This window comes from Diabrotica undecimpunctata, chromosome 5 (genome assembly GCF_040954645.1).
Source record: "Diabrotica undecimpunctata isolate CICGRU chromosome 5, icDiaUnde3, whole genome shotgun sequence".
NCBI lineage: Eukaryota > Metazoa > Arthropoda > Insecta > Coleoptera > Chrysomelidae > Diabrotica > Diabrotica undecimpunctata.
The window spans coordinates 99997562-100010028 of NC_092807.1; the positions used below are offsets into that span (position 1 = coordinate 99997562).

The 12467-nt window shown below is 32.3% G+C and overlaps 1 protein-coding gene across 2 annotated transcripts in view; it reads right to left on the reverse strand.

Annotated features, from left to right (window-relative positions):
- The window catches only part of IA-2 (tyrosine phosphatase IA-2), a 91520-nt gene extending 81395 nt beyond the window's left edge, over positions 1-10125 (reverse strand). The window contains exon 1 of one of the 2 annotated variants that reach the window (XM_072532344.1): positions 9791-10125. The gene's annotated coding sequence lies outside the window, so the exon portion shown is untranslated. The remainder of the gene's footprint in view (positions 1-9790) is intronic. The other variant, XM_072532348.1, reaches the window with a different exon arrangement.
- Positions 10126-12467: the final 2342 nt, after the last annotated feature.

Sequence of the window (12467 nt, forward strand, 5' to 3'; positions counted from 1 at the left end):
TTTATGTAATGAAAATTAAGATTCGTGAGAAAATAAAATATATTCTAAAAAGTGTACATTTTCATTCTGTTAATCTAACATAAATTGACAAAACTCCATCCCCCTAAATTTATCTTCCGGAAACAGTTCTTGTGTTGGTTGTATCTTAAAACAGTGATATCCATTAATTTGAGGACTCGCTGGACAGTTCGAGCATTCATGCTTCCCTAGCTATTTGTATACTATTGCAGGGTTCATCAGCTTTAACAAAAGCACAAATATCTATATCCCTGTTTTGGCGCTCCTCATCAACAGGTTTAACATGTGGTTCATTACCTTCGTGACACTTTTTACAACTGTTTGTATTTTTAACTATTGTAACACTTGGTGAGGGTCTATTTTCGAAGGCAATAATAAATAAATCAATTACTTCGCGTCTCGAATGACCCTGAAAGTACCGTGTTACAAGTTGCACTTTTTCTTGGACGGTATACTACGTAACAGGCATTTTATTAATCATTTGTTTATTCTTTCAGAACTTCGTTTGAAATTTTTAATGTCAATGTGACAATTACGACAATTCGTACCTACTGCGGTACATTTACATATACTGTAAATTTCCTAATACACTCTGGATATTTTTGTATACTTACTCTGAGTCTTTTTTATATATAATTAAATGTATTTTACAATAATTAAAAGAATCTGACAACCTATCTACTATGTGCATATATATATATATATATATATATATATATATATATATATATATATATATATATATATATATATATATATATATATATATATATATATATATATATATATATATATATATATATACCCGGTATTTAGGCGGCACACGCCCTTCCGGTAGGGATCTATGGAGGAGTATCACCAAGCCGCAAGCCCTTATCTCTTGCCGTACTGCTCCACCATAGGCCGATCAGATACCAGCATATTCTAGACTAAGCCGCAGATTCATTTAGAATTTTAAACTGCTGCGTTAGCCTTTTTGTTTTCTGTGCACCGAGCTGGGGATTGAACTGACATCTCTCGCAGTGAAGCGAAGGAGAAGCTAGCCGCCCAGCCCGCTTGGCTATCCGATCGACGGATATATATATATATATATATATATATATATATATATATATATATATATATATATATATATATATATATATATTGTTATGATGTATTGTTTGTGAATGATGAGCAATGAGTGTTTTTTTAATAATATAGGGTTTTTATCGCGGTTCTCAAAGAATTCGTTTGTAAGTACTTTTTAAATTATCTTTATTATATCTATTATGAAACACATATATATCTAACCTAGCCAATGTAAATTTAAAATAAACTATCTTTAAATTGAAATTCTTATGAAACTAATTAAATTCTATAGACAATGTAAAATTTAAACAAACTATCTTCAAAATTGAAATTGTTATGACACTAACTAAATTATATTAACAAAATTTTGTACCTTTCTGTCACTGAATGCCTAAATGAACTGTTTTCCACTATATAGATTATAATCACCACTCAAATGTCTTCTTCTCAGCTTCGGTTATCCTTGTTTTTGTGAAATTACTTTTTCCAATTATCAGCTTCCACCAATTTAAGATATTTTTCTTCACAGCATTTATAAACCACCAAGCAAACCAGCAAACAGCATTTATTTTTATTCTTCTTTTCAATATATCAATATCCAATCACCAAAAATATTATTTAATTTTAATATTCAATTAATACTTCTTCCATTATCATCATTTATACATAACATAATTTTTAATCTTCAATAATATTGTTTCTTAATCTTGATTTAACTCACTATATTGAACAATTGTAACTGATTGACTGCCTCTAACTAATTTTCATACTAAAACTGGCCATCATAGTAACTGTAACTCATAACTGATTGACTAACTGAATGGACATCTTGAATCCAAATCACCACGTATTTATATCTTTTTTCATGTTCCAGAACCATCTAGCAAGAAATCATGTTCCATTTGTTCTATTAAATACATGTCTGAATTTTCTGGAACAAACCATTTCGCAAGCAAGGCCATCTCCGGTGATCTAGAGAATTCCTTACTTTTCTATTGATAATTTTGTTGACATTTAGGCTTTTCAGATCAGAATATACACTTAAATCAGTAACTATATATAAATTAAACATTTTAAACTAACATTATTATAACCCCACTTTATATTCCTAATTATTAATTTCTATCTGTCACTTACTGTATAGTTGGTTGCCTAGTCACATGGCTCACTTAAATATATCTACAATATTATAATTATTAAAATACAACTTTTTACAATTATTATATGCTAATTTCTTAAAAATGCCCTCACATAAATAATTTTTATTAAATTCTCTAGTATATAACTTCTTAAAATAACCAAATACTTGTTATATCTAATATTATCTAGTATATAACTTATAAATTATTTTCTTTAAACACCAATCATCTCAATATATATAACGTTATTATAATACAAGGAAAAGGAGAAACAAGTTTGACAATAATAATAAAAACAAACTGCCAAAATATTTATTTATATACAAATGATAAATTAGGGTTAGATTAAGGCTATTAAACCGGATGTACAAATTAACAGAACTTAAGTAATCACTTAAATATATTCTGCAAACAATATCATCGATTATAAAAATATAAACATAATAGCGCCGATTACCAGAAAGTATAATTAGATATTGGTAAAATATATTTGCATAGTAATTACAATCACCGGGTCACAGAAATCGATTTCCGCAAATGGAGCTAAAATGCGTCGCTGTTAATTGTTTAGAGAAGTTGTTTTTCTATTCAGCGAGAAAACATCTCAGGCCTCCAGCTTCGTTATTGTTGCCTCAGTCAAGGTCCAAGACTCTACTCCGTATACCAAGATGGAGAATATGTAGCATTTAAGTATCCTGAGTTTCAATTTCAAATTTAAATTATGTGCAAACTAATCTTTCATTCAAATATATTAGTTGGAGTGCCCGTTATCAAAAAATTTTATGATAGATACTCTCTCCAAACTTGGGTATCGCACTGTAAATAATGACTGCGTTAGTACGGTATTAACCAAATCATTCCAGTAATTTCGTACACGTAATGGGCTAATTTCGTTTGTACATAATACCGTTTATTAATTATTGTATTAACCATAGTAAAAGCTAACGCCAAGCTGCAAAAAGTGCAGCGGCAGCTTGTCTGGGAATCACAGGGGCAATGTCAACATGTCACACTGCAGCTCTAGAGGCGATGCTGAACCTTCCTTCCTCCCTTACAGTTCTGCATAAGGAGGAAGGCAGTAACTACCGCCTTAAAACGGCAACAGACACGATTAATGAAACCTGGAGATATAGTTGGCCTCCTGAAAATCTTAGAAGAAATTCCATTGGATTCTAAGGTCATGCCGACAGATGCTATGCCAGTCAAATTCGACTTTGAAACACCCTTTAAAGTTGTCATAAAAAACCACCAGGTAACCAGGAACAGGCAAGAGTGTCTAACTTTTGAAACGAAAAAGAAGACAATTAAAAAATGTAAGTTAGTTTTACTATGTTCTTTTACCACAAAAATAAAATATCCCGAACCGCCAGTGATACATCCATCATTTTAGCACCCCTGTAACATACATAAATCAGCTTCTCTCAAAGTGCTGTTTGATTAATAATACCGAAATTCAAACATTCGTAGTAAGTATGATCTTATTGATTGGATATATCGCTGCCTTTGGTTATTTTGATATTCGCCTATTCATGAAAAATATATGAGCTAAAAGCAATTTAATAAAGCAAAAATTTTCAGTATCCATCACAGGTGGGAGTCAAACTTTTACGTCGTAATACTAATATACGGATTTTACTGTAAAGCGTGGATCGATATTGCGATATTAATGCTTTTAGTACTACAAATTGGATTATACAATTTGTTGTTGTCTTTGTTAAAGAGATTTATAAAAAATTTTATACCTAGTCATGAATACAGCGTGTGAAATTAATATAGCGTTGACTCTGAAATAAACGATAGTACGTTTTAGAGAAGATACGGGTATTAGAAAGAATTATTAGGTGTACATTTACTAATACGTAGCTGTTTGGATATGTTGGTTTGACCTAGGTATACTTATGTATGTTTTTTATGTTGGTAGAATCTGTTTAGGATTGTTAGAGAGAGTGCTCTTCGCAGAATTCGATTAATTGTTCTTCATTTTCATTTGTTTTGGCGTTTGTCCCTGTATTTTTCTATGACTCTGCCATTTGTTTTTTTTTTTCTGTCCAATTATTAAAATCTCCCTGCAGTACATTTTCTTTGTAACTATTTAAATTTTTAATAAGTTCTTATAGGGTTTCATATAATATTTGTTTATATGTTTGTCATGAACTTTCTGACGGCTCATATATTGTAATGATCTCGAAGTGATGCCCTTTCCACATAATAGATACTCTAATAATTCTCTCATTGATTTGCACCCAGTTTTCACGTTTTCTTCTAAGTCTTTTTTCTTTGTTTCGGTAAGAACTGTCATAACTGATTTGATTTTGTTTCACTTCTGCTTGGACTTGGTTCTTCACCATTGGATATTCCATGTGTTTATATTTAAAGGCCTTGTTCGTTTGCTACGTCGTCTTCGCTTTTTCCCGTCTGTGTTTCGAGGCTGGATTGTAGAATTTTTTGTAGAGAAGCAGGCAATACCAAAAGGACCAGGATTTTCTGTTGGGGTTTACTCCCTTAGCCAATGTGCTGGTACTGAATACTCGCCTCCTCCATCCCTTCGTGGTTAGGATTTGCTAGCATCTCTAAGTATAGACTTGAGCATTTCTTGGCATTTATTGACAGACTTGGTTTGTATCCTGTCACCAAGAGCCAAACGCTAGCTATTCACCCTTTTCCCTCCATTGGGTCCAGCAATAGAGTAGTGAATTAGCAGATATACGGTCTCTTGTATATTTCTAAATGAAACTCTTTTTTTCTTTACGTCTCTATATTTCACTAATTGTTTGTCAGCTTCATCAGGAAAAACTACGATATAATTTTAAATACATTAATAAAAAGGACGATGTTATAAACAGAAAATTATACACTAACATCCCAATAAAACTTGCCACTGACATCATTAAAAAGAAGTGGAATGACATAAAAGAGTACACTAACATCCCATTGCAAGAATTCCAATCATCTGTAGAGTTAACGTTAAACTCAACATACTTTTTATTTAAGGACGAAATATACCAACAAATGGATGGATGTGCAATGGGTGCAAGTATTTCTAGTGTCATTGCTCAACTGGTTCTGGAAGACTTAGAAGAATCTATCATGAGTCATTTAGATTTTAATGTACCATTCTTTTACCGCTATATAGATGACTGTATCTGTACTATTCCAGCAAATAAAATGACCGAAATTTTAGATAAATTCAACAGTTACCATCCAAAACTAAAGTTCACTATAGAAATTGAAAAAAATAATAAAATAAATTTTCTGGATATCACCTTACATCGAATTAATAATACAGTTAAAACCATGTGGTTTACAAAAGAAACATTGTCTTCACGATATCTCAACTACAATTCTCATCATCCATTCTCCCATAAGAAGTCTGTAATTATAAGTCTTGCTGATAAATCTATACAACTAACAGACCCAGAATACAGACCAACTGCAATAAAAAAAGCAAAAAGTGCCCTTCTAAAGAATGCATATCCCGATCATCTAATCGAAACTATTTTCAAATCAAGACTTAATAAATTTTACAATAATACAAATAACAACAAGCCCAGCAGTATCGAAACTACTTATACAACTGGGCACACCAGTCAACTGCTTCAATCCAGAATTTGTTCTCACAAATATGACAAGAACAATGTCACTTCGCTCAAAAAACATAAAAATGAGCAGAAGCATAAATTTGACTCATCAAAAACATCAAAATTTTAAAAACCGAACAAAACAAAAAGAAGAGGGAGATACACGAATCAATAGAAATAAAAAGAAATTCCAACGCAATAAATGACAAAAAAGATACACAAAACCTAAATAAAATATATTTCAATCTGATTTAAATCATAATAAATATAACACCATAAAAAGCTCTTAAAGTCATTAACATATCTCCACTTTACTTTTTTCGAAAACATCAATGATACGCCCATATAAAAATAATTACACACTAATGACAGTAAATCATGAGATATCAGATATCAAATTTTATTTGTCACTTCATTAATGTCAGTGTCCGTGTTTTTACGTTTTGGTAAGTTTATATATATATATATATATATATATATATATATATATATATATATATATATATATATATATATATATATATATATATATATATATATATATATATCATGGCTTATTCACTCCTAGCGGAGTGTTTGCCGCCCTTTTGGGATCTCTGATTCATTTATTGCGGAGAATCAGTCCGCTGTTGTTTTTTTATTATTATAGCAGCGTGTGTGACTTGGCCCTGTCTACAATTTTCCTTTAATCTTTCCGGTCCTTACAGCGCTCCGTCCAATTGTAGATTCTTAGCTTCTTTATGTCTCCTAAGACTTGATCTCTCCATCTTGTTTTGGGTCTCCCCTTTGGTCTCTTTGTTGTTGGTCTCCATCCAGTTATTCGCTTTAGCGTAGAGTCTGGGTTAGCTCTTTCTGTATGTCCCAGCCACCTGAGCCTTTGCGTCTTCACGAACTTGATTATGTCTTCACCCTCGATGACTTCTTTAATTTCTTCATTGGTTAATCTTCTAAATTCGCCTACACTTATCCTCACCGGTCCCATTGTTCGTCGAATTATCTTTCTCTCTAAGATTTCCAACCTCATTTCATCTTTTTGTGTTAGGCACATCGCCTCTGCACCATAGGTGATCACTGGCCTGATTGCAGTCTTGTAAATTTTTAATTTGGTTTTCTTACTAATGTGCTTTTCTTTCAGGAATTTTTGGTAGTTCCAGTAGTTTTTATTACCCAGTAGGATGCGTTCATTTATTTCATCCGTTCTATCATTTCTGTCATTCACCATCACTCCCAGGTATTTAAAACGGTGTACTCTTTTAAATGTATATGCACCAAGCTTAATTTCTTTCTCTATGTTCGTATTCTCTCTTGAACACTTGAGGTATTTCGTTTTGCTTTGGTTTATTACTAGCCTTTTTTTCTTTGCTTCTTTATCTAGTATTAATATTATGTTCTGCATGGTTTTTAAATCTCTAATAACCAGTGCAATATCGTCTGCATACGCTATCAGTTGGGCTTAAGATTCGATAATCGTTCCCATAATTTTGGCTGCTCTTACTGCCCCCTCTATGGCAATGTTAAATAATGACAGGGAGTTGACAGGGAGTCTCCCTGTCTGACACCTACCTCCATTTGTACTTCATCTGACGGGCCTTCCCTTGTTAAGATTCGTGCCTTGGAATCCTTCATCGTCATAATTGTGAGACTTATTAGTTTTTCTTGGATGCCTAATTGATTCATATCCTTAATTAGCTCCTCCCTTATTACACTGTCAAAAGCTTGCTTGTAGCCAATAAACAGTATATGTAGATCTATTCCGTGCTCGTAACTTTTTTCGACTATTGTTGACTTTCTTTCTCTGAATCCATGTTGGTATTCACCTATTTTTGTTCTAGTTTCTTTTTCTATTCTTCGTCTGATCAAATTAGTTAATATTTTGTACATTGTATTTAATAACGTGATTCCCCTGTAGTTAGTGCATTTCGTCTTGTCGCCTTTTTTAGGGATTGGTGTTATCAGACCACAATTCCAGTCGTTCGGCATGCGTTCTTCTTCCCATATTCGTTCTATTAGGTTGTGGATTCTGTGGGCTAGTTCCTCTCCTCCTTTCTTGAAGAACTCATTTATAATGTCGTCTGGTCCTGCTGCTTTCCTTGTCTTTAATCTGTTTATGGTCGCCAATACTTCGCTGTATGAGGGAGGCTCTGATTGTTCTCCATTCCTATTTTCTGTTTGTTCTTCATTTTCTGCGTTTTCAGCATCGTCTTTCTTTTTAAACAGTTCTCTATAGTGTGTTTCCCATTTCATTTTTCCAATATTTGCCGGTATCTCTTTTTCTCTCTGTGATTTTATGTATTTGTATAGTCTTGCATTGTCATTACTATTGGCTTCGAGTTCCAGCAGTAATTCTTCGATACATTTCTTCTTTTTTGTTTTGCAGCATTTGTCTGACTCTTTCTTCTTCTCTTTATAGTGTAGGAGATCTTCTTGTTTCCCTGTGGCCACCCGCCTGTGTCTTGCTTTGTCCTTGTCTTTACTAGCTTGCTCGCATTCTTCATCGTAACAATCCTTTCTTTAATTGTCTTCCATTAGTCCTATCGTCTCCTCTGTTGTTAAGATACTATCTTTTATGTCTTCCCATGTTTTATCTATGTTCGATGGTTTTAGGACTAGTAGTTTTTCTTCCAATTTAGTGCAGAATTTTCTGTTTGCGTTATCTGTATTTAGTTTCGACCGATTCCACCTCTTTCTTTTCTTTCTGTCGTTTTTATCTTTAAGTATCTTCAACTTCATATCGCCTATCACCAAAATGTGATCCGAATCAGCGTTGGCTCCACTTAGAGACCTTATATTCTGTAAAATTGTTCTCCATTTTTTTGAGATGAGGATGTGGTCTATTTGGTTTCCATCTGTTGTTCCAGGTATTAGCCACGTTACTTTGTGCTCTTTTTGTGCTTGAATTGAGTGCTAATATATATATATATATATATATATATATATATATATATATATATATATATATATATATATATATATATATATATATATATATATATATGTATATATATATGTATATATATATATATATATATATATATAATATATATATATATATATATATATATATATATATATATGTACATATTTTACAATAACTGTTTGTTTTTAATCTTTTTCATTTTAAAATCTTAACAAAGGTAAGAGTTTCCTGCTGAAGTTCCACATCTTATATAATTTATTGAACCTAAACCCGAGAAAAACTAATTTTGTATTAAATATAGTACGGTTCAAGAAACTCAAAACTATAATATATATATATATATATATATATATATATATATATATATATATATATATATATATATATATATATATATATATATATATATATTATATAATATCTAGACGTTTACTAGTTAAAATACATATAGGTACACATAGGACTTTTGAAGACTAAAAAAACCAAAAAAATAATAAAAATGAACAAAACAGTGATAAATCTGTATACTTTTAAATGAGTAATGGAAAAAGTTGAAGAATGTACAAAGCCTTAGCGCTATCTCACTTCGTGTTTCTAATTTTAATGATCTGTAGCAAAATGCCAAAGGTGAATCTATGTAATTCTCAAACATAACTTAGATTTTATTGATATACAGTAGATAATAATAGTATTATCAGATTTATTGTTAACATTTTTAAGTAATAATATTTAAATCCTTTTTTCTCGAAGATTAAGATGTTATCTCAAAAGACATACTCGACATGTGACGTCAGAGTCTCTTAATGTCTTGATTTCCAATATGCTTGAACCGGAGCACCCCGAAATTGTGAATTACGTACGCTGGGCGACAAAAATAAACAAAAACAGATAATAATTATTTAATCCTATTGTTTTGATTCGTTTTCGCAAAAAGGTCAAAAGGTTGTCGTGAGACCGGGGTAGGTGTTAAATATAGAAACGGGCATCCAAGGTTACGGCTCACCTAACAGGTGTCAGCGAGTTAACAATCTCAATTTAGAAGCAAAAGAGCATTAAAATCGACTTACCAGGTGTTTCAAAGCCAGCCACTCACAACATATTTGTAAAAACTACACAAGTCACTGAGATTTCTGTAAAAAATACTATCCGGAATGTGTCTAATGAGACACAGCCCTCTGAGATTTAAAGAGTAATGTTTGGTCGACGCTCGTGTGGATTGGGGACGCCAAAATGAGTCGGCGTCAGGATAGAAGCGAAGGCGTACGGTGTAGGCAGGAAAAATCGATTTAACAAGGGACATTCAGGAATGTGTTCTTTCGTCTACTTGACGGCTCTACTTAAATTGCTGGTTTTTTTTTCGTACATTCACACGGGATATTTTATGTGGATTCGTAACGAGACCACGTTAAAAACCACAATAGGATGTAAAAGGTACAGGAATTTTTACCGGAACCTGTCGTTTGATAAGCTGCAGGACCGGACTAAGAAGCACTATCAAAACTTATACAATTTTTTAAAAATGCGAACAGGTATGTCAGCTTTGGTCAATATCACTGATATTTTTTATAAAGAAGATACATTTAATTATACTTGAAAAATATTTTTCCACCAAAAATGTTTTAAAAAGTTATTTAGTAATGAGTGCCTTCGTGGTTTCATATGTCGTCGCAGTGAAATCAAACCGGCAAAAGTAAAAACAATTTTTTTAAGATATTGATAACAAAAAACCATTTTTTTGTCGATTTTTATGTCAAATCGATATAAAATTTGATTAAAAATAGTTTTATTTTAAATGTATTATTTGATTAAAAAAGAATTTATGACGGGAGATATTTGTTTTCAATTCAGATCGTCTGCATATGTCGCTCTGAGGAGGCCTAAGTGGGTCGAAATACGTATAAGCGGATGGCAGAGGCCCTGCATTGAAGTTAAATCTCAAATGCCTTTCTGCTTTGTTTATTTACTCATGTTCAAAGTATTAGAACCTATAAAATTCTTCTTCTTCTTTTTTTATGTAGACATGGTTCTGTCTGTTTTTCAATGTGCCTCCAGTAAGTTGTCGTTCCATCGTTTTCGTGGTCTTCCTACTGATCGTCTTCCTGTTGGAGAACCGTCTCTTGCCGTCTTTACTACTCTATTTATTGTCATTCGGCTTGTGGTCATTCATTCATCTGTTCAAATTTTCAACACACTTCTCGTTTTACAATAATTTTATATAAATACAATTATTATGTTTCTTCTTCTTCTTCTTCTTATGTAGACACGACTGTTTTTCAATCTGCCTTCAGTAAGTTGTCGTTCCATCGATTACGTGGTCTTTCTATTGGGAACCGTCTGCCGTCTTCCTATTTGATATCATTGGGCTTCTATGATCGTTCCATTCTACTCTTCTATTTCTTAGCCAGTTCTTGATGTTCTCCATCTTGCATCTACGTCGTATATTTGTACTTCTAGTTCTGTCCCATAGTGTCTTAGCATCAATTTTTCTATGTGTTTTCATCTCTGCTGTTTCTCACATCTTTTTGTCCTCTCTGTGTCAGGTCCTGTTTCTGTCGCGTATGTCATTATTGGCCTGATGACTGTTTTGTAAATTCTGATAATGTGATGCCTAGATATTTAAACTCCATCACTTGTTCTATTATCTGACCTTCCAGCTCCAATTTATTTCTTAGTAAATTTGCTGTTATAACCATGCATTTTGCCTATTTTGGGGAAATTAACATGTTAAATTTTTTGGCAGTTATATTAAATTGGTGCAGCATACGTTGTAAATTATCTTCACTTTGAGAGAGTAGTATTGTATCGTCTGCGTAGCAGATTATTTTAAATTGTTTTCTCCCTTTTGGTATCCTTTTTTAGTTGTTATTTTTTTGTATTATTTCATCCATAAATAGGTTGAACAATAGAGGACTCAGGAAATATTCCTATCTTATCCCATTGCCAGCTTCAATGGGGTTGGTTAGTTCTTCTTCTATTTTTACTTTTATTGTGTTATTTTGGTAGATATTTTTAATCGTTTTAATTACTCCTAAAGTTATCTATATTGCGGACAAGAAGTGGATAACGTGCTCTAATTTAACCCGGTCAAATGTCTTCTTAAGGTCCACGAAACATAGATATGCTGGTTTGTTGTATTCTAGTGATTTCTCTTGCACTTGCCTCATTATAAACATAGTGTCGGTGAATGATCTTCCCGACCTAAAACCTTGTTGTTCTTCTGTTTATCACTTTGGCTGTTAATTTTAGTGTTGTGTTTAATAAATTAATTCCTCTGTAATTTTCTGGGTCTGATTTGTCTTTTTTTTTTGAAGAAAATTCTCCAATTTCTTTTTGTATTCCGTAGAAGTCGTGTTCCATCTATTTTGAGAAGCCCTGCCAGTGTTCCCTTTTTATTTGTCTAACGAAGTGGTTATATACCTGTTGTATTTGTTGTGTTCTGTATTGTAAAAAGGCTTTCTTCTTTTCTTCACATTTTGTCTTCACTTCTTTTCTGATTTATGGTATTTTCTTTTTTGATATGTTAGTGTTCGTTACTTTCCTCTCTCCAAGTGATTCTGTTTAGTATTTAGTCCTTCGACTTTGATTTTTATTTGTGTTGGCGCCACCCTTTTGGGTGGGAAGTATTTCAGGATGATTCTTATTTTACATAATACTAGGCTATGGTCGCTAAATACATTTACTGAGTTAAGGCTTCTTACGTCGATTATTTTCGATGGATGTACAGTTCACCAAAAATAGCTGAAA